This window comes from Monodelphis domestica, chromosome 4 (assembly GCF_027887165.1).
Source record: "Monodelphis domestica isolate mMonDom1 chromosome 4, mMonDom1.pri, whole genome shotgun sequence".
Taxonomy (NCBI): Eukaryota; Metazoa; Chordata; class Mammalia; order Didelphimorphia; family Didelphidae; genus Monodelphis; species Monodelphis domestica.
The window spans coordinates 237,097,748-237,122,504 of NC_077230.1; the positions used below are offsets into that span (position 1 = coordinate 237,097,748).

The 24,757-nt window shown below is 38.2% G+C and overlaps 1 long non-coding RNA gene across 1 annotated transcript; it reads right to left on the reverse strand.

The window, feature by feature from the left end:
• Positions 1-3,485: 3,485 nt before the first annotated feature.
• On the reverse strand, positions 3,486-21,109 carry LOC107649154 (uncharacterized). Its single transcript, XR_001622615.2, has 4 exons — positions 20,930-21,109; positions 20,407-20,461; positions 11,604-11,734; positions 3,486-4,175 (listed from the first exon to the last, which is right to left on the reverse strand). It is a non-coding gene; the product is annotated as an uncharacterized LOC107649154 (long non-coding RNA).
• Between the last annotated feature and the right edge of the window lie 3,648 nt (positions 21,110-24,757).

Consider the following 24,757-nt stretch of genomic DNA (forward strand, 5'->3'; position numbering starts at 1 on the left):
AGAGAGAGAGAGAGAGAGAGAGAGAGAGAGAGAGAGAGAGAGAGAGAGAGAGAGAGAGAGAGAGAGAAGAGAGAGAGAGAGAGGAGAGAGAGAGAGAGAGAGAGAGAGAGAGGACTCATCTGTATTGCAGAGGGAAAAGTAGCTAGGTAGCTGGATAGGAATGGGAATGACTTAGAAGGAACTGCTGGGATGCTAAGCTCAACCTTGTGGTGATGTATGATAACCAGGGTATGTTACCGAAAGGCATAAAATAATACAAAAAGTTATTTTTCAGCCAATATGCTGACACAGCACCATTTGGGGTCCCTAACTGAAAATGATATATGAATTATCTCAACCTAAAGTCTGAAGTATAAATTATAGAATATATCTCTCAGTGTTTTATTTGGGCTGTAAAGCGACACCTTATTATTTCTCCCTCCTGGGCTTCCTTTAATGAATTGGGATTTGAAAGTGAAATATTTATTATATTGCAGGAGGGGGATTACATCTTGTTTCAGAAAGGAGGGAGGGAGGAGTATGGAAATCAGGTGGCATCTCGGAAATTGGTCTCTTTTTTGTTTATGAAGAATGGCTGATGCGGGTGTTTTGTGAGTTGTGGGAGGCTTTGCTGAAAAGGAGTCTTCTCAGGGAAGTATAGGTTGGTGTGTGAGTGGCAGAAGGAGTAATCCAGACCCCCAACCTGAGCTTGCTTTTAGAAATCTCCTTGCCCAACAGGGAGCATCTTACAGATGAGACACTTGATCATGATGCTTTCATCTGCTGCATGGGGAGATAAAGGATCATGAGTCTTTTTATTAAATCTGGGGAGAGGGCATGGTACCTTTAGCTCCATTGACTATTGGATATGGGATAATGGCAATTGATTATTCAAAACAGGGAAATTACTGAGACTCAGCAGTGGTTTAATGGAGATATTTCTTATTACACCTCCCAAATCAGTCCTGATGGATGATTATGGAGGTTTAGTGTGTCATATAATAGTGTGCTCAATGCTGGGGTTACCCCTGGGCCAGTGGAGTAGATGAAGTCAAGGCAATGTGCTGAGAGACAATACAGCATAATGGAAATCTGTAATCAGAGGCCTTGGATTCAAATCCCTGATCTCTTACCCAGTCGCCTATGTGACTCATGGGTTTTGAAATAGTTTGAGGGATATCAAGAATGAATATAGAGATACCTTAGCTGAAAATAAGGCAAATAAGCCAATAAGCTTTATTATGTGTTATAAGAAAAAGATAAAAAGGCAGGGTGACTGGCAGTATTTCTAGGCTTTATCTTGGATCCAGGGGATAGAACTAAGGTATCCAGGGTAGCACAGAGCTTACATTGATAGAGCCATGTACTTGGATTGCATTGGCCTAACCAGGACCTGGAGTGAGCTACTACTGGCTATTATGGTCAAATAATTGCCACATTAAGTGTTTGATAAAAGCACAGTCCCAGTCCCAACCAATTTTTGGGCACCTGTGTTTCCCTAAAGATCTCATCACTAGCACAGGTCAAATTAACCATTATGAGCTTTTGTTTCCTCATCTGTAAAATGGACAATTTGAATTAGACTTAATAGACATTTATTCAATATTTACTATGTGTAAGAAAGCTCATCTTCAAGTTTTGCTTAGGGTCTCATCCTGCGTCTGACACTTACTTGCTGTGTGACCCAAGTCAAATCATTTGACCGCAGAGCTCCAAGATTATTAGTTAGATTGTGACATTGGTGAAGGAGATTTGTTCACATGGAAATTCCCTGTCCTAATAAAGTCAGAGGTTTCCAATCAAGTCAGTAAGCAGTTACCTACTATGTGTTATGTGTCAAGAGCTCAGTGCCTGTCCCAAGGAACAGAGTATGCAAAGATTAAAACAAAAATCTTCTTCCTTCAAGGAGCATATAGTCTAGACTTAAGGTAAATGCCCTCAGCAAGATAGTATATGATAAACCCAAAGATCCCAGCTTTTGGGACAAGAACCCACTGTTTGAAAAAACTGCTGGAAAAATTGGAAAAATATTATGGGAGAGATTAGGTCTAGATCAACATTGCACACCCTGTACCAAGATACATTCAGAATGGGTAAATGACATATATTAAGAAGGAAACTATAAGTAAATTAGGTGAACATAGAATAGTATACCTATCAGATCTTTGAGAAAGAAATGAATTTAAGACAAAACAAGAAATAGAGAATATCACAAAATGTAAAATGAATAATTTTGATTACATTAAATTAAAAACTTTTGTACAAACAAAAACAATGTAACCAAAATTAGAAGGGAAGCAGCAAATTGGGAAAAAAACTCCGACAAAGGTCTAATTTCTCAAATTTATAAGTAATTAAAACAATTGTACAAAAAATCAGGCCATTCCTCAATTAATAAATGGGCAAGGGATATGAAAAGGCAGTTTTAGGGTAAAGAAATCAAAACTATCAATACGCACATGAAAAAGTGTTCTAAACCTCTTATAATCAGAGAGATGCAAATCAAAACAAATCTGAGATACCACTTAACACCTAGCGGGTTCATTAATATGACAGCAAAGTAAAGTAATAAAAGTTGGAAAGGATGTGGCAAAATGGGAACACTAATGCATTGCTGATGGAGTTGTAAATTGATCCAACCATTCTGGAAGGCAATTTGGAATTATGCCCAAATGGTTTTAAATGACTGCCTGCCCTTTGATCCAGACATACCACTACTGGGTTTGTACCCCAAAGAGATAATAAGGAAAAAGGCTTACCCAAAAATATTTATAGCCACACTCTTTGTGGTGGCAAAAAACTGGAAAATGAGGGGGTGTCCATAAATTGGGAAATGACTGAACAAATTGTGGTTTCTGATGGTGCTGGAATACTATTATGCTCAAAGGAATAATGAACTGGAGGAATTCCATGTGAACTGAAACGACCTCCAGGAATTGATGCAGAGCAAAAGGAGCAGAACCAAAAGAACATTGTACATAGAGACTGATACACTGTGGCACAATCAAACATAATAGACTTCTCTATTGGCAGCAATGCAATGATACAAGACAAATCTGAGGGACTTAACACTATCCACATCCAGAGGAAGAACTGTGGGAGTAGAAACACAGAAGAAAAACATTTCCTTGATCACATGGTTCAATGGGGATATGATTGGGGATGTAGACTCTAAATGATCACTCTACTGCAAATAATAATAATATGAAAATAAGTCTTGATCAATGATACATGTAAAACCCAGTGGAATTTCTCATTGACACTGGGAGGGAAAGAACATAAATCATGTAACCATGGAAAAATATTCTAAATTAAATAAATAAATAAATATTTTTTATAAAAAAAGAAGCAACATATATTCTACTGAACAAGTTGATCTCTAAGATACTGCAGTTATGAAAGCAAAGCAATTGACCCACAAGACAGGAAGTAAGCAGTTATTTAATTAACTGAGGCAAGCATACAAGCACCTCATGGTTTGTGAGGTTTCTCATAACCAGGTTAGCAAAGCTGGGCTCCTCCAGTCTTCTCTGCTCGAATTTCTAAGCTGGCCTTTATACTGCTGAAATGTTTATGCTATGAAGAGGAAAGACAAATTAAAATACTCTGAGGTACTACCTTACACCTAGAAGACTGGCCAATATGGCAGCAAAGGAAAGTGATAAGTGTTGGAGGGGATGTGGCAAAATTTGAAACACTAATAAACTGCTGATAGAGTTGTGAATTGATCCAACCATTCTGGAGGGCAATTTGAAATTAAGCCCAAAAGGCTTTAAATTACTGTCCACCCTTTGATCCAGCCATATCACTGTTGGGTTTGGACCCTAAAGAGATAATATGGAAAAAAGACTTGTATAAAAATATTTATAGCTGCGCTCTTTGTGGTGGCAAAAATTGGAAAATGAGGGAGTGTCCCTCAATTGGGGAATGGCTGAATAAATTGTGGCATATGCTGGTTATAGAATACTACTGAGCTGAAAGGAGCAATGAACTGGAGTAATTCCATGTGAACTGGAAAGAGCTCCAAGAATTCATGCAGAGTGAAAGGAACAGAAGCAGGAGAACATTGTACACAGAGACTGATACATTGTTAAATGATCCAATGTAATGGACTTCTTTACTAGCAGCAATTCAACAATCCAGGACAATCCAGAGGCATTTATGAGAAAGAACACTATCCATATCCAGAGAAAGAACTGTGGGAGTAGAAACACAAAAGAAAAAACATATGATCAATCACATAGTTCGATAGGAATATGATTAAGGTTTTGATGCTAAAGAATCACTCTACTGAAAATATGAATAATGTGGAAATAGGTTTTGAACAATGATACATGGATAACCCAGTGGAACTGCTTGTCAGCTTCAGGAGGAGGGAGGAAAGAGCAGGGCTGGGGGAAGGGGGATAATGAATCATGTAACCATGGAAAATATTCCTTTTTTAAATTTTATTTAATTTATTAAGAAAAATTTTTCTATGGTTACATGATTCATGTTCTTTCCTTCTCCTTCTCCCACCCCCCATAGCCAATGTGCAATTCCACTGGGCTTTACATGTGTCATTGATCAAGACCTATTTCTATATTATTAGTATTTGAACTAGGGTGATCATTTATTTTTTAAAATTTTATTAAATTTGTTAATTTAGAATATTTTTCCATGGTTTAAAGAATCATGTTCTTTCCCTCCCCTCTCCCCATCACCTTCTATAGCCAATGTGCAATTCCACTGGGTTTTACATGTGTTGCTGAACAAGACCTATTTCTATATTATTGATATTTGCACTAGGGTGATCATTTAGATTCTATACCCCCAATCATATCCCCATCGACCCATGTGATCAAGCAGTTGTTTTTCTTCTGTGTTTCTACTCCCAGAGTACATCCTCTGGATGTGGATAGAGTTCTTCCTCATAAGTCCCTCCTAATAATTCTGAATCATTGTATAGCTACTAGTAGAGAGGTCCATTATATTATATTGCACCACAGTGTATCAATCTCTGTGTATATTGTTCTCCTGGTTCTGCTTCTTTCACTCTGCATCAATTCCTGAAGGTTGTTTCAGTTCACATGGAATTCCTCCAGTTCATTATTCCTTTTGGCACAATAGTATTCCATCACCAATATATATCACAATTTGTTCAGCCATTCCATAATCAAAGGGAATCCCCTCATTTTCCAATTTTTTTTTGCCACCACAAAGGGTGTGGCTATGAATATTCCTGTACAAGTATTTTTCCTTTTTATATTTTGGGGTAGAAACCCAGAAGTGGTATGGCTGGATCAAAGGGCAGGCAGTCATTTAAAGCCCTTTGGGCATAATTTCAAATTGCCCTCCAGAATGGTTGGATTAATTCACAACTCTACCACCACATCCCCTTGAGCATTCATTACTTTCCTTTGCTGTCATGTTAGCCAATCTGCTAGGTGTGAAGTGGTATCTCAGAGTTGTTTTGATGTGCATTTCTCTATAAGAGATTTAGAACATTTTCATGTGTTTATTGATAGTTTTGATTTCTTTATCTGAAAATTGCTTACTCATGCCCCTTGCCCATTTGTAAGTTGGGGAATGGCTTGATTGTTTGGACAATTGATTTAGTTCCTTATATGTTATTTGAGAAATTAGACCTTTTTCAGAGGTTTTTGTTTTAAAGATTGTTTTCCCAATTTGTTGCTTCCCTCTAATTTTGGTTGCATTGGTTTTGTTTGTACAAAATATTTTTAATTTAATGTAGTCAAAATTATTCATTTTACATTTTGAAATTTTTTTTCTAACTCTTGCTTGGTCTTTGAATCTTTCCTTTCTCAAAGATCTGACAGGTATATTATTCTGTTTCCCCCCAATTTACTTATAGTTTCCTTCTTTATATTCAAATCATTCACCCATTCTGAATTTGTTCATTGCTCTGCACATACAGGTGGCAATGACCCTGTCTCCAGGGGAAATGACTGAGTAGATTCTGCTACAAAGCTAGCGGCCATAGAAGGACATGAATTAATTTTAACATTAACAACCACTGATGACTTAAATTTATCACTTTCCTATAATGAAAAGGAAGTGGAAAAATGGAAACAAAAAATTAAAGCAAAACAGGTTAATGGAGTATGGGTGTCATCTGAAGGAAAACCCTTGCTCCCTAGGAGTTTTTATCAACAAATTTGCCAATCTATTTATAAAAATGGTCTTTTTGGCATCTAGGGCATCATGGACACTGTTAAAAGAGTAAGGATAGCCCCTGGCATAACTACTATAGCCTCTAAAGTAGGTATAGCTGCTCTTCATATATAGTAGTAGTCTCTCAGAAGCCGAGAATGACGATTGTCTTTGTGCATTATCATCTATGTGCCAGGCCTTTAATCAACATGCCTTTCATGGTAAAGCTTTTGGTGGAAGTCCTCTCGCCTACACACCATTTGAACATTTACAAATTGATTTTTATCTCTATGCCGAAAGCTGGACAGTATAAATTTTGTCTGGTCATAGATGATTAGCTGACCAGATGGACTGAAGCATTCCCTACTGCTCGGGCAACATCTACTTTTGTTGCCAAAGTCCTTTTAAAAGAAATTATTCCGGGGGCATCTGGGTAGCTCAGTGGATTGAGAGCCAGTCCTAGAGACAGGAGGTCCTAGGTTCAAATCTGGCCTCAGCCACTTCCCAGCTGTGTGACCCTGGGCAAATCACTTGACCCCCATTGTCTAGCCCTTACCACTCTTCTGCCTTGGAGCCAATACATAGTATTGACTCCAAGACGGAAGGTAAGGGTTTAAAAAAAAAAAAGAAATTATTCCACGCATTGGCCTACCAGCACATATTGACTCAGATAGAGGAACTCATTTTACCAATTCAGTCTTATCACAAATTTATTTATGTTTGGGTATAACTCCTAAATTTCACACGCCATATCATCCCCAGAGCTCCAGCCAAATTGAACAAATGAATAAAGAACTTAAAACTATGATTGGAAAATTGTGCATGGAGACTCATTTGAAATGGTCTGAAATTCTACCTCTGGCCCCATTTTATCTCAGAAGCAGACCCAGAGGTGATTTACACATCTCACCATTTGAGATGCTATTTGGACATCTACCTATTCAGGCATGACCATTTATCCTTGACTATACCTCATTGTTAGGAGGGGATACAACCATTGCTACATATGTCAGACAATTGCCAACAAAATTGCGAGAACTCCATGACTCTGAAGCTGCTGTTTAAGCAAGGCCCCATAGACTTCTTGCTTTATGATTTAAACCCAGGTACTAGTGTGTATATAAAAAATTTCAAACATACTGGGTCAACTGAACCTGCTTAAGACGGACCATTCGAAGTCCCATCAACAGCTATTAAAATTGGGGAGAGGGACTCATGGATTCATTGTAGTCTTGATAATGAATGATTGACTATGTTGATAGTATTTAACTATTGATTATGATAAGACTTCCCTATTGATGGATCTGTACTATTTTGTTGCACTTTATTTTTGCCATACAGCATTTTATTCCTCTTCTTTCTCTCATTTTTTTTTGCATTTGAAGCACATGTAATTATATTGAAAAGATTTTCTTTTAGATATTTTTAAATTTTGCAATAAGTTAAGATATCCATTTGCTTATCATAAAAATGAATACCCAAAATACTCTAGACTATGGAAACCTGCCATTTATTGATAAATATTATGGGACTAGGATTAATGATTGTGTCTGATTCTAGGGATCAAAAAAAGGAGCACAGATTTTATCTACATAGTGCCATAGAAGCATGAATTTAACCTGGAAAGTGCTAAAAGAGCACACAGGTCAAAATTAAACCAATCCATGTGGTACTGATGAACTTCTACACCAATATGAAAGGACTTGAACCTAGTATGAGACTTGAGGTTGCGGTGCTTGACATATGTTAAGACACAGGACTCCTTGTAAAATATTTTCTATGAAAATCCCTAAAAATTGGCTAGTCTGGCTCCCCTATCCCTGATAAATGACAAAAGATCAGACTAAGGAATGCCACTTCCCTTTTTATACAAAAATCTAATATTTTTTTTCTCTTACATTATGGCAACTTCTTGTAGTCCTGACTTATAATGGGTAAATACAACATTACTGCATTTTCTCCTACAGACTTGTGGTATAAAAATTACTTTAACTGAACCCTAATAACAAAGGCCTATTGTGAATTTATTCTTTTTTAAATTATAAATTTTATATACATAGTTTTTGATGTTTTGATTTGGAATTTGGAATTTTTTTCTCTCAAAGTTCAATTTTTTCTTCCATTTATTTATTTATTTTTTTTAGGTTTTTTTTCTTTTGAAAATTGACTCATACACCCATAACTCAACCACTTTGAGTTGATCCAGGAGTTGATAAACATCCTCTTCAGGGGGGTATTGTATTGTATTTTTATTTTTTAAAACAATATTTAAAAATTTGTTTGAGAAGAATTTCAGGATAAGAAGTTTGCTAACTCCTTGAACCCAGAAGAATGAACTCTTTGGAAAAAAGATGCTTGCAGAAACCTATACTGCATCAAGAATATCCAGAATGAACTTTTGGGTGCAATTAATTGGACAAAAGGGGATTGAACATTTATTGTAAATGTGCACTTTTATGCCAAAGGGGACTGCCCCCTAATTTGGCTTTTTGTCAATGAGCCTAACAAAACATTGCTTTTGCCTTCTCTCTTTTCTATTTCTCTCTAACTATTGTAATTTCCTCTTAGGAAGTGAAGTATTGTATACATCTTTAGTTATAAGTGTTTTAGGACTACAAGATGATTATGTTAAATGATCAATGGGGAGACTAGTCTCCCACTGATCATCAGGAGGGATTGTGAAGATTGGATTTAGCTCTCCCCTGATTGTAAAAATAAAGATACTTAGCTCTTCCTTTATTGGGAAGATAAAATTGTAATCTCCTGATTGTAACAATGAAGGCACTTAGCAATTCCTTTATTGGGAAGATTGAATTGTAATCCACAATCTATTTTTAGATTTTAATCCCCAAAAAGGTGTTAACTCAATATTTTGAGTAGATCTACCAATTTTTACTACAAAAAGGTGTTAAGTAACTACAAAACATGAACTAACCAAAAAAGGTGTTAAGCAACCCCAAAGGTAAATCTAATCAAAGAAGGTTTGAACTAAAGAGTGGGCAGTCCTGGAGAAAAACATCTGCTGTGATTTGTAGATGTTAAATTTAGGGGAGGTGACACAAGAGAAAAAAAATCTTTAAAAAGAAGGCCAGAGGTCAGAAGAATAATATATTTGATTCGAGATTCGAGTTGGATGGAGGATTCTCTGACTTGGAGTTGGAGTGGAGGAACTGAAACCCTGGAGGAAATCATGCAGGAGACCTCAGACTGTTTTTCCATTTTAGATGGTCACCGTTGGCGAATGAAAGGCTGACTTAGTGACCCTGCCCTTTCTCAGAGGTATAAACCTCCAAGAAAGGTCCATCGTCTTGAGAAAATTTCCCCTGGCTAGGACTTAGAAATTCTAACTGGTATCAGAAGAAGTCAGAGCTCTCTCTCTCTCTCTCTCTCTCTCTCTCTCTCTCTCTCTCTCTCTCTCTCTCTCTCTCTCTCTCTCTCTCTCTCTCTCCCCTTTTTCTATCTTCCTTAATATCTTCCCTCTATTATAAATAAACTACCATAAATACCACTTACTTTAGTAATTCATTTTGGGATTTAGAAATTAAATCCCTGGCGACCACCTATATAAATATTCAGAGTCCAACCACAATTAAATTTAACATACCCCAGTGAATCTAGATGCTCTTCCCTTTCAGAGTTGATTCCACTGAGAGTGAGGTTTGAGTATTACCTATTAGCACTGTCTTTCCTTCTTATAGTAGTCTTCTTCCCTTCCCCCTCCCATGCATCTGGTATTTTTCTTATTCCTTCAAGTTTCTCTTGGTGCCATCTTCTGTTCCCACCTTTTCATTTTTTTGCATATCATCTTAAACCACCTAGTACTCCAACCTTTACCTATGAATAATTCTTCTAACTATTATAATAGTGAATACAATTTTTGAGAGTTACAAATAACATTTTTTCCATATAGGAATATAAACAATTAGACCTTGTTCAAGTCCTTAAAGAGAAAAAAAAACAATTTTCCCCTCTCTTTCTTATTTGCCTTTTCATGTTTCTCTTGATTTTTGTATTTGGATATCAAATTTTCTGTTTAGTTCTGGTCTTTTATTTACAAATATTTGGAAATCTTCTATTTTGTTGAATGCCCATAATTTCCCCTGGAAGTATATAGTCAATTTTGATGGGTAGATGATCCTTGGTTGTAGACCCAATTCTCTTGCCTTTCTGAATATCATATTCCAAACCTTGTAGTTTTTTAGTGTGGAGGCTGCCATATCACGTGTAATCCTGATTGAAACTCCTTGATATCTAAATTGTCTATTTCTGGATTCTTGTAATTTTTTTCCCTTAGCTTGGAAGCTCTTAAATTTGGTAGTTACATTCTTGGGGGTTGTCTTTTGAGGATTTAAGATAGAGGGTGATTTATAGATTCTTTCCATGTCTATTTTGCCCTCTTTTTCAAGAACATTAGGGCAGGTTTTTTTGAATAATTTATTGTAGTATGATGCCAATGTTTCTACTTATTTCTGGATTAGGTAGACCAATGATTCTCAAATTTTCTCTTCTAGATTGTTTTTCCATGTAAGTCATTTTCTCAGTGAGATAGTTCATGTTTCCATTTATTTTGTCATTCTTTTAATTTTGCTTTATTAATTCTTGCTGTCTTGTGAGATCATTAGCTTCTACTTGCCCAATTCTGTTTTTAAAAGACTGGCTTTCAGCCATGATTTTTTTTTATTTCCCTTTTCAGTTTGGTCTGTCTTACTTTTCATGGCTTCTAGTAGGTCATTACTGGTCTTCAATTTGCATGCCATTTCATTTGATTTAAGGGCTTCTTTTTCTAAATGGGAGATTCTGTCTTTTAAACTGTTATTTTCTTTTGAACTATTTCCCACTTTTATTGCCAAGTTTCTCCTATCTTTTTAACTTGGTTCTCAAATTCTAGCCTGATTTCTTGGAGAGCTTGTGACAAATTTCCATTTTTTTTTTGAAAGTTTGGATGTGTTTGCTTGTTTGTTGTCCTCTGCTATCTCCTCTGTAGACTGTTGTTTCTCTAAGTAGAAATTATCCAGAGTCAAAGTCTTTATCTTTTTTTTTTTGGTAATTATAGATTGTAGTTTTTGGGTGTTGGAGACCATTGCTTTGTTGGTTTTGCCTTTCCTTCCCTGCCAGAAGTGTGAGTGAGGAGAATAGGCTCTTTGTGTATTCGAGCTACAGAGCGATTTTTGCTATGAAGCTATTTTTTGAGTCTCTGAGGTGTCTGCTGCCCCTCTCTGCTCTGTCTCTGCACCCAAAGTCCATGTTCCTCAGCTTCCTGGGTTCCCAAGTATAGCTGCTCTCAGGAATAAGTCTGTGGTGTTCTCAGCCAGGTATCGAGAACCTAGAGATTGTCCTGTGCTCACTCTGATCCTGGCGTGCTGGCTCTGACTCTGGCACCATAGGTGGAGTAGAGAAGAAGTGATCAGCTCTCACTTTGGTGGGAACTATTTAACCCCTTTATAATGTGGAAATGCCCAAATCCTGCCTACCTTCAAGGCTGTATCCTTCAGTGGAGCCTCTTCGCTCATTTGATTTTGATTTTTTGTCCTTTTGAGACACTTTATATTGGTTGGTCGTGAGGAGAAGAAGATCCTTGCTTCTACACTGTGGTCATCTTAACCTGGAAGGAAAGTGAAAAATATTCTAAATAAAAGAAAAAAAATTTTAAAAGAGGAAAGATAATCAAGCAATAGAAAATGTGTTGGTGGCAGAGCATATGGCCCTGGAAGATCTAGTTACCTGGGTAGTTTTCCATGCATGTCTGTGTATGTGTTCACCTGTGTTGTATGTATCCTTGGGGGAAAGTCTGGTAGAAAGAGCCATATGGAAAAGTGCTAGACTTTTTACAATGCAGTGTACCCCCAAAGGACTGCATGAGGATGAGGCTCTGCCAAGAGGTCAGTAACAACTTTATCTTTGACAATGCATTTGGATAAGGTGCAGAGGTGTGAAACTGTCACCTTTACAAAGGCAGTGGGATTGCCTTCAGTTCCATCTTGTCTGATTCTTTGAGTTCTATTCATACAGCTGATCTATTTCCTCTGAAGTAGCCTAACTCACTGGATGAAGTTAAGAACTAGTTTTAACTTAGGTGATACTCAGCTTTTTTATTTCTAAAACCAATTAACATTTTGACCAAGGATCAGCAACCTTTTAAAGGAGAAGGGCAACTTTCTTGTAAGCTCTTAGAATAAGACTTTTGAAGACCAACAGAAACAAACAAAAAAATCCCCAAACCTGACATTTATATAGCACTTTAAGGTTTGCAAAGTGATTTATAAATATTATCTTATTCACTTCTCACAATGACCCTATGACATAGGTATTAACATTATTCTTATTTTACAGATGAAGAACTAAAGTTAAGTGATTTTACAAGGGTCATCCAGCTAGCATATCCTTGAGGATGGGTTTGAATTCACATCTTCCTGATTCCGGGTCTAGTAATCTATCCAATGTACCATTTAGCTGTCTCACAAAAAAGGATAACCTATTTGGTACCTTTTCCACTTTGGTATACACCCATGATAGAGGTAAAGAAACACTGACATAAAGTTTTATTCCATTCTAGCTTTAAATCTCTGCTGTTATTGTTCAGTCATTTCACTTGTGTCTGATTCTTGGCAAAGAATGATTTTCCATTTCCTTCTTCAGCTCATTTTGCACATGAAGAAACAGAGGCAGATAGAGTTAAGTGACTTGCCCAGGGTCACATAGCTAGTAACTATCTGAGGTCAGATTTGAACTCAGGAAAGTCTTTTTTGACTCCAAACCTTACAATCCATCCACTCCAGTTTGAGAACTGTGACCAAAAGGATGTCAAAGAGTTATAATTGGAGCCATAAAACTAAAACAATAGCTTCATTGTTCTCTATTTTCCTCTTAACTCTCCCTAAGACCCTATCTTGGGGATCTTCCTCAAGCAGACTGGAGGTGCTTCAGTTTACTAAGTGCCCAGGTTATCTTTGGGGCTATGGGTTAGGCTTCCTAGAGAAAAAAAAGGAAAGCCTTGGAGAGTCAAACCCAAGATGTCTTAGATCCAGAGCTTCCTCTTCTGCTGCAGCTCTTTGTAGGTAGGAAATGTTCCTCTCAGAACCAGATAAAGTCTTGAACTTAGAGACAGGAATTCCATTTACTAAGGCAGTTCTGCCACACTGATTTCCACCAGCAGTCAAGAGGAGACATTTGGCTGGGTTAGGGTGGACACCAGTGAAGCATCTATGGTCCCTGCCTGCAGCTGATGGGGTCTTTACAGTGGGGGCTCTACTACTCAGTAACTAGTAACTGTGCCTTTTCCCCCTTGAAAGCCAGATTCTAGGGCCTTTGAGCTAAATGCCTGCCAGGTGCCAAACTTGTGTTCTCTAAGCTGTGATAGCAAAGGAGCATACAGTTCTCCCTGATAAGGAAGACATATATTTTAGTTTTCAATGCATTTCAAATTTCCAAATTTCACAGCATGGATGGAATATGTATGATTTTAGAGTCTCTTCACTGGAGAGAAGAAGTAGCAAATGGCATTTATAGAGTGCTTTAAAGTTGGCAAATTGCCTCAGCTAGATTATGTCATCTGACCCTCACAGTAATCTGGTGAAGTAGGGGCCATCATTACTTCCATTTTGCAGAGGAGGCAACTGAGACCAAGAGATACTCACTTGGCCAGGGTTAAGATTCAAATTCAGGACTTACTTTCAGTACTCTATCCACTGTACCACTTAGTGCTCTTCAAGAGAAGAAACCAAAATCAGAGAGAGGGAAAAAATGTTCAAGATTACATAATGCATTAATGTCAGCTCTAGGAAAAAGATCTTTCCTCTGCACCTCATAAGATATTCGACATATATCAAATATAGCAAATGGCAATCAAAGAGGGAAAGGCCAAAGTATGTCCAAAGTATTCTGAGGTCAGTCAATTAGTTTGCCTCAAAGCTAATAAGCTTTCAATAATATACTTACTCTTTCAGAAATGAGTGTTTCCATGGGCCACATATTATAGTGGACAGAGTGCCATTTGGTTTCAGAGATTCTGGGTTCAAATTCCTCCTCTTCTGTTTATTGATCATACAACATTGAATAGGTCATTTAACCTCTCAATTTCTCCATTTGTAAAATGAGAAACTTAGCTTTCATGGCCTTTAAAGTCCTTTTCTATTTATGGTTCCTCAGATTTTAAAGGAGCTTCCAGCTTAGACATACTTTCTTCCCTGTACCTAGATATCATAGGATACAATTGCAGCTTGAGGGATTCAAGTTGAGCAGTAGAAAGAATATTCTGAGTAATTGGGGTAGAAGATGCTGGAAGAGGATAATAGGGAAACTGCCCATGTTCCCTCTTTAGAGTTTTGAGAAAAGGCTTTGGCCTGATCTCAGTTGGATGTTCCATGTCTGGAAGCAGAGAGAAGGATGAGATGATGACCACTAGAGGTCTCTTTTAGCTCTAGGATGAGACCATTCTATGGGCATGCATATCTCCACCCAGTTGTTATTGAAGGAATGTTCAGGAATAGTGGTCTCTAGCACAGAAGTATCTTAGGGGAAAATGATAGTTTGAAGAATGACACAAGGGATCTTACAAAAAGATATTTGGAATAAGAAGAAGGTTGACATTATTAAATTTGTAAGGGTTGAGAAGCATTGTGGCATCTGTGCTTAAGTGCTCAGGTCATATATCTAGTCCATAACCAGGAATCCTTCAGAGCTTATTCCTGTGAATGACCTGAATCCTCAATGGTGGTGAAATTTCATTATTTAGTAGCAGAGACTTGATTTTTGAAAATGATCTGAAGTTATTCAGAGCTATGTTTTGTATATAACGTGGATAACCAGCCTGAGGGATAGTTGATATAGTCAATCATTAAACACTTATCAAGTGCCTTCTAGGTGCCAGGTGTTTCGCTAAGCCCTGAAGAGACAAAGAAAGTATAAGATGGTCCTTGCCCTCAAGGAGCTCACAGTCTAATGGGGGAGACAACACACAAAAATAAGTTGAAAAGCAGGTTGGGATGAGAAGGAAATTGGTAGGAAGGGAAAATGGTAGGGCATAAAGTCCTATGTAGCCACTGTGGGAAATGATCTGAAGAGGTGTGCATTTTTTAGTTGATTTTAGCCTTCAGAATGTTAAATTTCTAGAGACGAGAAATTCCAGGAAAATAGCTAGCTAGGAAATGATGGAAATTTCCTGGGTGCCTTCCCTAAGTAGTAGGAGATCTAGGAGAAACTTTCCATGTCTATTCTCCACTCTCTCCAATGGGAAAAGGGGAATACCAGGGGCAGAAGGTACTGAGGAGGTATGAATTTCTGAGTTAATGGAATTTGCAGAATGATGAATTTCTGGAGATAATAAAGTCCCAAGAAAGAAGTGCCAAATGGAGAGGTCAACTAGGCAATATTTTGGATAAAGAGTTGGACTTGGAGCCAGGAATACCTTATTTTTTAATTGGGTTTAGACATTTGTTGTTTGTGTGACAATGTAAGTCCCAGCCGCTAAGTGCCTCAGTTTCCTCATCTGTAATATGTGGGATGCTTTTGATCATCTATAAGGCCATTTATAGCTTAAGACTATGATCTATGATCTTGATAAGGTAATGAGATTGCTTCTTTTATAAAGCTAGTGACTGTTAATTCCCAAAAGAGTACTGAAACATCTTGAGTAATGGCTGTACCCTTGAAATAAGAGTACAGCCTTCCAAAGAACACTTCGAAGGGGAAAAAAAAACTTGTTAGAATGTGTGTAAGCTCAGTAACACTGGGGCTTATATTGTATTATATTATGAAGAAGTCCTTCAGAGTGGATTCTATAAGAAGTAAGGTAAACCAGTAGAGAGCAGAAACTTCTCTCTTCTTGTCCCTGTCCCTGGTTTTCCAATACAGAGACAATGGTCAGCTTTGGCCATTGAACAAAACTAGAGGAGGAAAGACAGACATGCTGGCTTACTATCCTTGACGGATCTTGGGGGGGAAATATCTCTCTAATATCTCTTTATTTTTCATATCTCTATCTATCTATCTATCTATCTATCTATCTATCTATCTATCTATCTATCTATCTATCTATCTATCTGCCTTTCTGTTCATCCATTCATCTATTGGTCTTTCTATATATCTATTTATCCTTGTCTAACAGTATGTCTGTCTGTCTATATATGTCTATCCCTCTCCCTCTGTCTCTCTCAGCCTCTATATAAAAGCTGTAATCCTTATAAGATATACTCCAAGAGGAGAAGAGGTAGAGGACACAGATTGGTGATTTGAAGAAAGTCTCTCCTGGCAAGAGCTCCTTAGGAGAGCAGCCCATTTCTTTATGCTTTCCCTTAACTCCTGCCTTCTCATTCCAGGGAAATTGGAGTCTCCCTGCCCCAGGCACCAGAGGGTTCCTCTTCCATTTATTCCATTCTTAGGAACAGGCTGTTTTCACCAGGGTCACCCCAGGAGGCAGGGGTCCCCAGCAATCAGCAATGCTGCTGCCTGAGCCTACCGGCTCCCGTGACATCTTCGATGCTGCATCGAGAAAAAATATTGTGTCTCAGGAGATGAAGAGTCCCCACTGAGTGACATTCTCTCAGCCTGATTTATTACTTTGCACCTGTTGCCAGGCAATGAGGTGTGAGCCTGCCAGACTGTTTACAGAGCAGGGTAGGGGCCCAGGGAGAGCACTTTCATTGTTCATCACCTGGGGATAGGGATCTAGAAATTCAGGCCTGATTTGCTCCAGGTCCGAGAGCCTGTTTTGTCACATTTTGTCCCTTTGTGTGATGGCCTTTTTGCTGCCATCACTGTCCCCAAAGCAGGGTCAAAATGACTATTCTCCTCTCTCCCCTCCCTGTAATAGTCACTCAATGCACAGGCAATGTGTATGATAATGCAACCTGTCTACCCCCCCCCCCACCCCACTCCCAGTATCCCACTCCCCCACTGCCAGCTAAGTTGCCTGTTTCCCTCTTCCCACCCTCCTTTTCTTCCTCCAAGCATCAAGGCTCCATGTCTTTTTTGGAAATGAAATCTATTATTCACTCAAATTAATCATCCCCCCAAAAAGATGATTAGCATCCGTGAGCATTATTTAAAGTGCTGCTTGGTTCCCATTTAACGAAGGGTTTTTTTTCCTCCCTTTTCATGCTGAATCCCCAATGAGGGCACACTGCTTGAGAAGCTGCACAGCAGAGAGAGGTCGGCTCTCATTAATACAGATCCCATTTATTTAAAAATAGCAATATTATGCCACTTTCAAACAGCCCGAATGAGCTAAACCATTAAAGGATTATGAGTTGGTGACTTCGGACCTATTGTGAAGGCTTAATATTTCATAGTACAGTGACATACAGTATATAACACACTGCACAGTGCTATTGGTTTCTGCTGTTCTGAACCAGGTAGTAGGGAAATAATTGAAGAGAACATTTTACAGCAAGAACAGAGAGAGCTGAGGCTTTGAATTCATTGTGAAGAAGGGTCTAGGACTGCAGAGCTAAAGGGGGTGTTGGAGGCGTTTTTACAAAATCCACCTCCCTCCATCTCCTATTAATATAGGAAATGACTGTTTTTCCCTCAAACAAAGAAATCCAGGGTGGTAAGTGATTTGGAAAGTCAAGCCCTCCTTGGGGTAGGTGGGGTAGGGGGGGAAAGGATTCAGAACACAGAGAGAAGATAGCTAGTCAAAAAGGATGAGGAAGGGAATTAATTCCAGGAGATTGTGTTTCTTAGCATTTTGGAAGCATTCCCTGGAAATCAGTGGTCAAATACAACCGAAAGGGGCCTTGTCCTACCCCTTCTTCTCCTTCTCCTCTCAACTCTCCTCAGTGCCTTTCTGATTCCTCCTTTACCTTTGAAGCCTCTTCTAAATCAAGGTTCAGAATCACTGAAAGATCTTTGGTGGTCAGTATGATATTCACTAAGAGAGTAACTGAGTGGTCACTGTCAACTCAGGAGATTTCCCTGGGGCTTCCTTAATATTTGCGGATTCAGATAACTAGGTAGTATCCTATGCTGCCCAGGCAAATCTTAACCATTTACTCCAGGACTACTCTCCCATAAGCATGACACTTCCTTTCTCTACTAATCTCACCTTGCCAATGTCCTTCCAGTCAATTGTCTTATCTGAATGATTCAATGAGACCAGATATTCCCATACGGCTATGTCTTCTGGATGTTCCCAGCTCATTTTTTATAGAAACTAATAATAGTAACAGTAATTAATAATAATAATAATAATGATCATTTAAACATTACTTGAAAAGCCCTTTATATTGTTTGGGGGACATTTTAGGGTTAGCTTTTGTCATTCTGAAGAGACATCTGTAAAGTCTCCTCATTTTATCAGCCTAGACCTTCCCCTAAAGTCACTTGTCACCTCCTCCATGGCTCACGGCCTTTTCAAATGAATGTTAGTTAGAATAAAGTGACTTCTAGATAGATCATGAAAATTATCTCACAGGTAGATAGATGACTCATATACAGACACATGGGGCAGAGTCTCAGACTCTTCTCAACTTTTCTCAGACTGTGAAAAGTAAGTCCAAGTTATCTAGAAGGCTACTGTTTTGATTATTTCCTCATATTTCATGCAACCTCCTTTCTTTTACACACAAAAAACCCTATACCATGGTCCCAGAGGATGCCTTCCCATTCTGAACATTACATTATGAGGGACTGTCTTCTGCCTCTTTTTGTGGTCTTGGTGTTTAGCATGGTGTCTGACATATAGTGGGGCTTAATACACATTTATTAACTTACTGAATGACTGAGCAGGCAAGAATATGTCTATATTCACCCTTTAAAAAGTGGTGACACTCTCCCCAAAACATATGCCCAGAATTGAGCAACATTCCCTAGCTGTGCTCCTATCAGGGCCTAAAATAATGCTATTATCTCTTCTCTTTTTTCAGGCTGCATTACTTTTTTTGCTCCAGCTCAAGATGACATTAGCTTTTTTGGCTGCCATTTCTTGATTCATATTAAGCTTGACAAGCACTAAGTCTCTGGGTCTTTTTTATGTGAGCTGCAATCAAGTCGTATCTCCTGATGCTGAGCCTGTGCAGTTTATTTTGTAACCTGAGTGCAGGACTTTGCATTTATCTTTATTAAATATCATCTTGCTTGCACTGGCCAATCATTACAATCTGTCAAGGCCATTTGGGAAGGGCGTGATTCTATCATCATTTAATGTATTAGGTGCTGCCATCTGTAAATTTGATGAGCATGATTTCAACACCTTCATCCAAACCTTTGGTTAAAGTATTGCACAGAAAAGCAAAAAACAGAGCCCTGGAGCATTCCACCTGAGTTCCATCAGCTAGCACCATTCCTTTCCCACAGTAGGTGCTGAGGAAATTTAGAGGAAGGGTGTAGATTGTTTAGAATATAGTCAGTCAGTTCTTAATCTACCTTATTGACCCCCCATGCCCCCCCCTCTCTCTCTCTCTCTCTCTCTCTCTCTCTCTCTCTCTCTCTCTCTCTCTCTCTCTCTCTCTCTCTCTCTCTCTCTCTCTCCCTCTCTCCCTCTAAACTTCTCCCTCTCTTTTCTCTTCTCTGCATGGATATCATGGGATATTTTCTGAAATGTTTTGTCAAAATTCAGAAGTACAATATGTCTACAGAATTCTCATCTGCTAACCCAGGGACACTGCCAAAAAAGGTAAACATTTTTCTAGCTTGTCTTGGTATTAGTGAACCCACACTGTCTTCCAGTGATCACCATTTTCCTTTTACACTCTTTTATATCCTCACAAACCATGTACTGAATTCATACAACACGGTAACAATGCATCTTATGAAATTTTCCTTTTGAAAATTTCTGTATTGCTACTTAAAGTCCACTGCACAGAGAATCATCTGGCTCTGGTCTCAGGTGTGAGACTTTTAACAAGCTTTAGAAATAAAGTGGGGATAAAATCACCCATCCCTATCTCCCTCCCCTTCTGCTCCCTGCTGCTTTTGTCTCTTTTATTTACAGCTTCTCCTTTCTCTTGCGACCTTGTCTTCTGCCTGCGGGCTGCCTCCTTCCTCTTCCCTTGCCCAGTTTCTTTAAAAAATAAAAATAAAAAAATTGTTTTTCCAAACACCAAATCAAAGGCAACACAAGCAGTGCCTTCTGTTTTGTTGGTCGCATGGAAAAAAATCCTTTGATTTCTCCCTCCTCCACCCAACGGGGTCTCTTGCCCTCTGCCACTGGTTCTGAGCACAAGCAGTTCAATTGTAGCTCCACAGACATTTAATTAGACTTTGTGTGTATGCTGGTGGTTTGGGGATGCAGGCGGGGTAGAAGGGGGAGCAGGGAGAAAGCTAGTTTGTTCCTCCTACCTCTTCTCCTGAGGCTGCAGAGCAAAACCTTCTTGTAGGATGGAGAATTCAGACTCTGCCATTCCAAAAGGAGATTATAAGACTGCTATGTTCTCTATGTATTTTCCCATTCCCATTCTTTCCTCTCAAAGCCTGCAATTTTCCTCAGTCTGTTCCTCCCTTCCTATCCTACTTCCCCAACTGCTTGTTGGAATATCTCTCCACTCTAAAATCTCTGTTTGCTTCTTGGTGTTCTAGGGATGGTGGAGCCCTTAGTGGAGATCATTTTATCCAGTCTCAGGCTGAGGTCACATACAGGGGTGCTGGCATATTTGCTTTAGAGACATACTTGAGGTAGAGGGGGAGCAGAACTCTGATTATTCCTGGAGTGGATTTAATTCTGATCCCTCCATTCTGAATCTGTACCAACAAGTTCAGAATTCTCACTCCATATTTCCTTACATTTATATACCCTCTCTTTCTCTGATGTTAATTTTTTCATCCTTTATGTTAACTGCCCCATTTACCCTTCTCTTTTCTATACCTTTTACCCTCCTCTTTTTCTCTCCTCTTTTTTTTCTTCTTCCAGCCTGTATGGGAGTAGGAGTAAGGGTTGGTAGGTAGTGGGGTTAGGCTAAGCAACATGGGCAGGGAGGGAAGAAATCCTTTCAGTTCTTTTGTTTCCTTAATCTCAAGCCTTGCCTTATTAGAGCAAAAATAGACATTCAAGAAGGTCATTCTGGAATTCAGTTGTTTGGAACTTGGAACACATTTTTCTATAGAAACCATATTTTAAAGGAGTTAGAGTTCTAGATCTGAACAGAGCCAGCCTAGTTAACCCTCTAATGTAGTTGAAATAGGAAGTAATAGTATATTAATAGAAAAACAAAACAAATTGAAGCCTCTTAACAATTAGGATATCCAAAAAAGAAATGAATTATGTCAATAACAGTGACTTCCCCAACACAGGATTTCTTAAGTGATGGCTGGATGAACACTTGAGAAGGCTTAGAGTAGATTTCACTTTGACTATAGGTTGGCCTAGGTGTCCTTTGGGGTCCCTTTCGACACTGAAATTCTGTAACTCTACTAGCACGAGGCCCCAATTCCCCTTATACTCTTCTAAACTTGGAATTTTGCCAAAACTGAGCCTCAAGTCCAAAATCTTTCCCTTATTTCGATTTGTCCTGAGGTTCTTAGAGGGCCTCTAGTGTCTTTTAAATCCTAAGGAAGGAATAGGAATTGAGGACTAAGCAAGGAAAGGAGTAAAATTCTGGACCTTGCTACTAGAAGAACCAGAGATATTTATAGCCTAGAGAAAAGATTTGAGCATAAAATCTCATATGTAAAATTGGCATTGGGATTGTTCTGTATGACCCCAGAAGATAGAACTACAATAAACAGGTGGGGCTCAGAAGGTAGATTTTGGGGTTAATATGAGGAAAAAATAAAACTTATAACAAATAGACCTCTCTTTCTTTATGTGTATGTACACACACACACACACACACACACACACATACACACACAATATATATAATAAAGAAAGATGTAGCTTTAAATTCCACCTCTAACACTTAAAAAGCTGTGTGACCCAAGGCAAAATGCTTAATAACTTTCACCCTCATAGAAAAAACACAGGAAACTATGTTTTAGTACCTATCTCCTAGGGTTCTCATGAGCATCAAATTAGATATTATATGTGAAGTACTTTGTGAATCTTAATGCCCTGTGTAAATATTGGCTATATTAGCTATTATTTTTAGCAAATACCATATCACTGGAAGTCATCAAAGAAAAACTGGATAGCTGTTAGGGAGATGCCTCTTAGAAAAAATGTCTGCTTGGGAAGATTATGTTAAAGGTCTTTGAGGTTCCTTCTAATCCTAGAATTCTATAAACTTTGTCCCATTTATACCTCTATCCCTAGAGTTGTCCTTCCTTTCCAGTCTCTTTATCTTTGTTTCTTCCTCCTGGTATGTACTCTCTTCCCTCCCTTTCCTCCTTTTTCTGCCCTATTTTCTGCCTAGTGAAATCCTTCTAATACTTCAAGGGGGTTTCATCTCCATGAAGCCTACCTTGATTTCTCCCCATTGTATCTCTCATCTCTAGGATTTCTCATAGCATGTATATAGTTTGGATTAAGTAACTCCAAGATATACTAGTGACAGATTTTAAGAAGCCTTGAATTCCAGGATCAGGACTTTGGATAAATTCAGTAGGCAGTAAGCAGTCAGTGAAAGTTTCTGTTTAGAGGAATGTAATAAGTTAAACCATATAATCAGGGGATTACTCTGAAAACAATATGACGGATGTGAGAGGGAAGAGATTAGATAGAAAGGAACAAGGAAATAGAGTCAAAATGAGAGTAGAGAAAGCTCTTAACATTCTTTTCCAAACTACTTTAAAATAGCATCTCAAATTGAATTCTGGAGTGGCAGGGCCAACGAAATGTCACAGTAAAAACTTCTTCTATCTTAAGGCAACATAGGAGGTCAGAGGAGCCCGTGCAAATGAAGCAGCACCAGTAGGATGAGATGGTTGTGGTGGAGCAGCAGCAGCTTTGGTTAGAGATGGAAGGGAACCTGGCAACTGGTCAGAAAGAGATTATAGGGTATCACTAAGCTAGCACTAGATGCAGGATTCTCCTCATTCATCCTGCAAATGCTATTTTCCTTTGACTATACACATTTCCTGGTCATAGTTCAAGACAGAGAAGAATACTTTCCGTCAAGAGGGATAAGAAGCCCTGAGGGGCAGTATCACTTGCAGCCCCCAAGAGATCCAGGACCCTAAAGAACAATATCATTTCTAACCCCAAGGGAGGAGGGGCTAATATCAGTATCAACTGCAGCCTCAAGGAATCAGTGTCCCTTCCTGGTTATGGACCAGAGTGAAGACCAAGAGAGCATTGATTACAACTCTGCCAAGATCATACTACCTCCGAAGTACCAAAAACATCTAACCCTCCAGAACTGACTTTGAAAACAGTAGTGTAAAAATGCCTGAAGTTGAAGGCAGAGCCTCTTTCCCTCACCTCTTATGCTGGGAACAGAGTCCAACATTAACATAAGTTCCAAATCAAGAAATAGGGTGTAGAAATGAGCAAAAAAAGAGGAAGGAACATAACCCTAAAAATCTACTGTGGTGACAGAAAAGATCAAGACACAAACTCAGAAGAAGAAAACTCAGAATGAAGTGAAAATAACTACAGGAAAAATCTCAAAGTGGGATAAAATACAAATTAGAACAAGCCCAACAAAAATTCCTAGAAGAACTAAAAATGATTTTGAAAATCAAATAAGATTGGTAGCAAAAGAACATTATGAAAAGAAAATTAACAGCTTGGTAAAACAGGAACCAAAAATACTAAAGAAAATATCAACTTACAAAATAGAATTGATCAAATGGAATAGATTGTATAAAAATTCACTAGCTAAAATAGCTTTTTAAAAAGCAGAATTGACTAAATGTAAAAGAGAGCTGACTGTAAACTTACTTACAAAAGCTTGTTGATGAGAATAATTTCTTACAAAATAGAACTGGGAATGTGGAAGCTAATGATTCCATGACACATCAAGAAACAATGAAATAAAGTCAAAAAATGAAAAAAAAACCAACTGAAATATCTCTTTAGAAAAATAACTGACCTAGAAAAAGATGGAGAGATAATTTAAGAATTATGGAGTTACCTCAAAGCCATGATCAAATAAGGAGCTTAGTTATCATATTTCAATAAATTATCAAGACATATTGTTCTGATATCCCAGAACCAAGAGGGGAAAATAGAAATTGAATGAATATACCAGTCAATACCTGAAAGAGACCTCAAAAGGAAAACTTCCAGGAATATTATAGGCAAATTCCAGAGCTCCTAAGTCAAAAAGAAAATACTTCAAGAAGTCAGAGAGTAACCATTCACATACTGCAGAGCCACAGACAGGATCAAACAAAGTCTAACAGCTACCAAATTAAAGAAGTAGAGGGCTTGGAATACAATATTCTAGAAGGAAAAAAAGAGCTAGGATTACAATGAAGAATAACTCATCCAGCAAATCTGACCATAATCTTTCAAGGGAAAAATTGATATTTAATGAAATAAAGGACATTTAAGCCTTCATGTTGAAAAGACCAAAGCTAAATAGAAAATTGACTCCTAAATACAATACTCAAAAGAAACATAAAAATGTAAACACAAAAGAGAAACCATTTAGGTTAAATTGTTTACCTTCCTGTATGAGAAAGTGATATATGTATCTTCTACATATAAGGAGAGTACAGGATTGAATTGATTATGTTGAACTGATGAGAAAATTATATATATGCAAGAAAGAAGGATGCCCTTAGAAAAGGGTAAAAGGAGCAGAAGAAT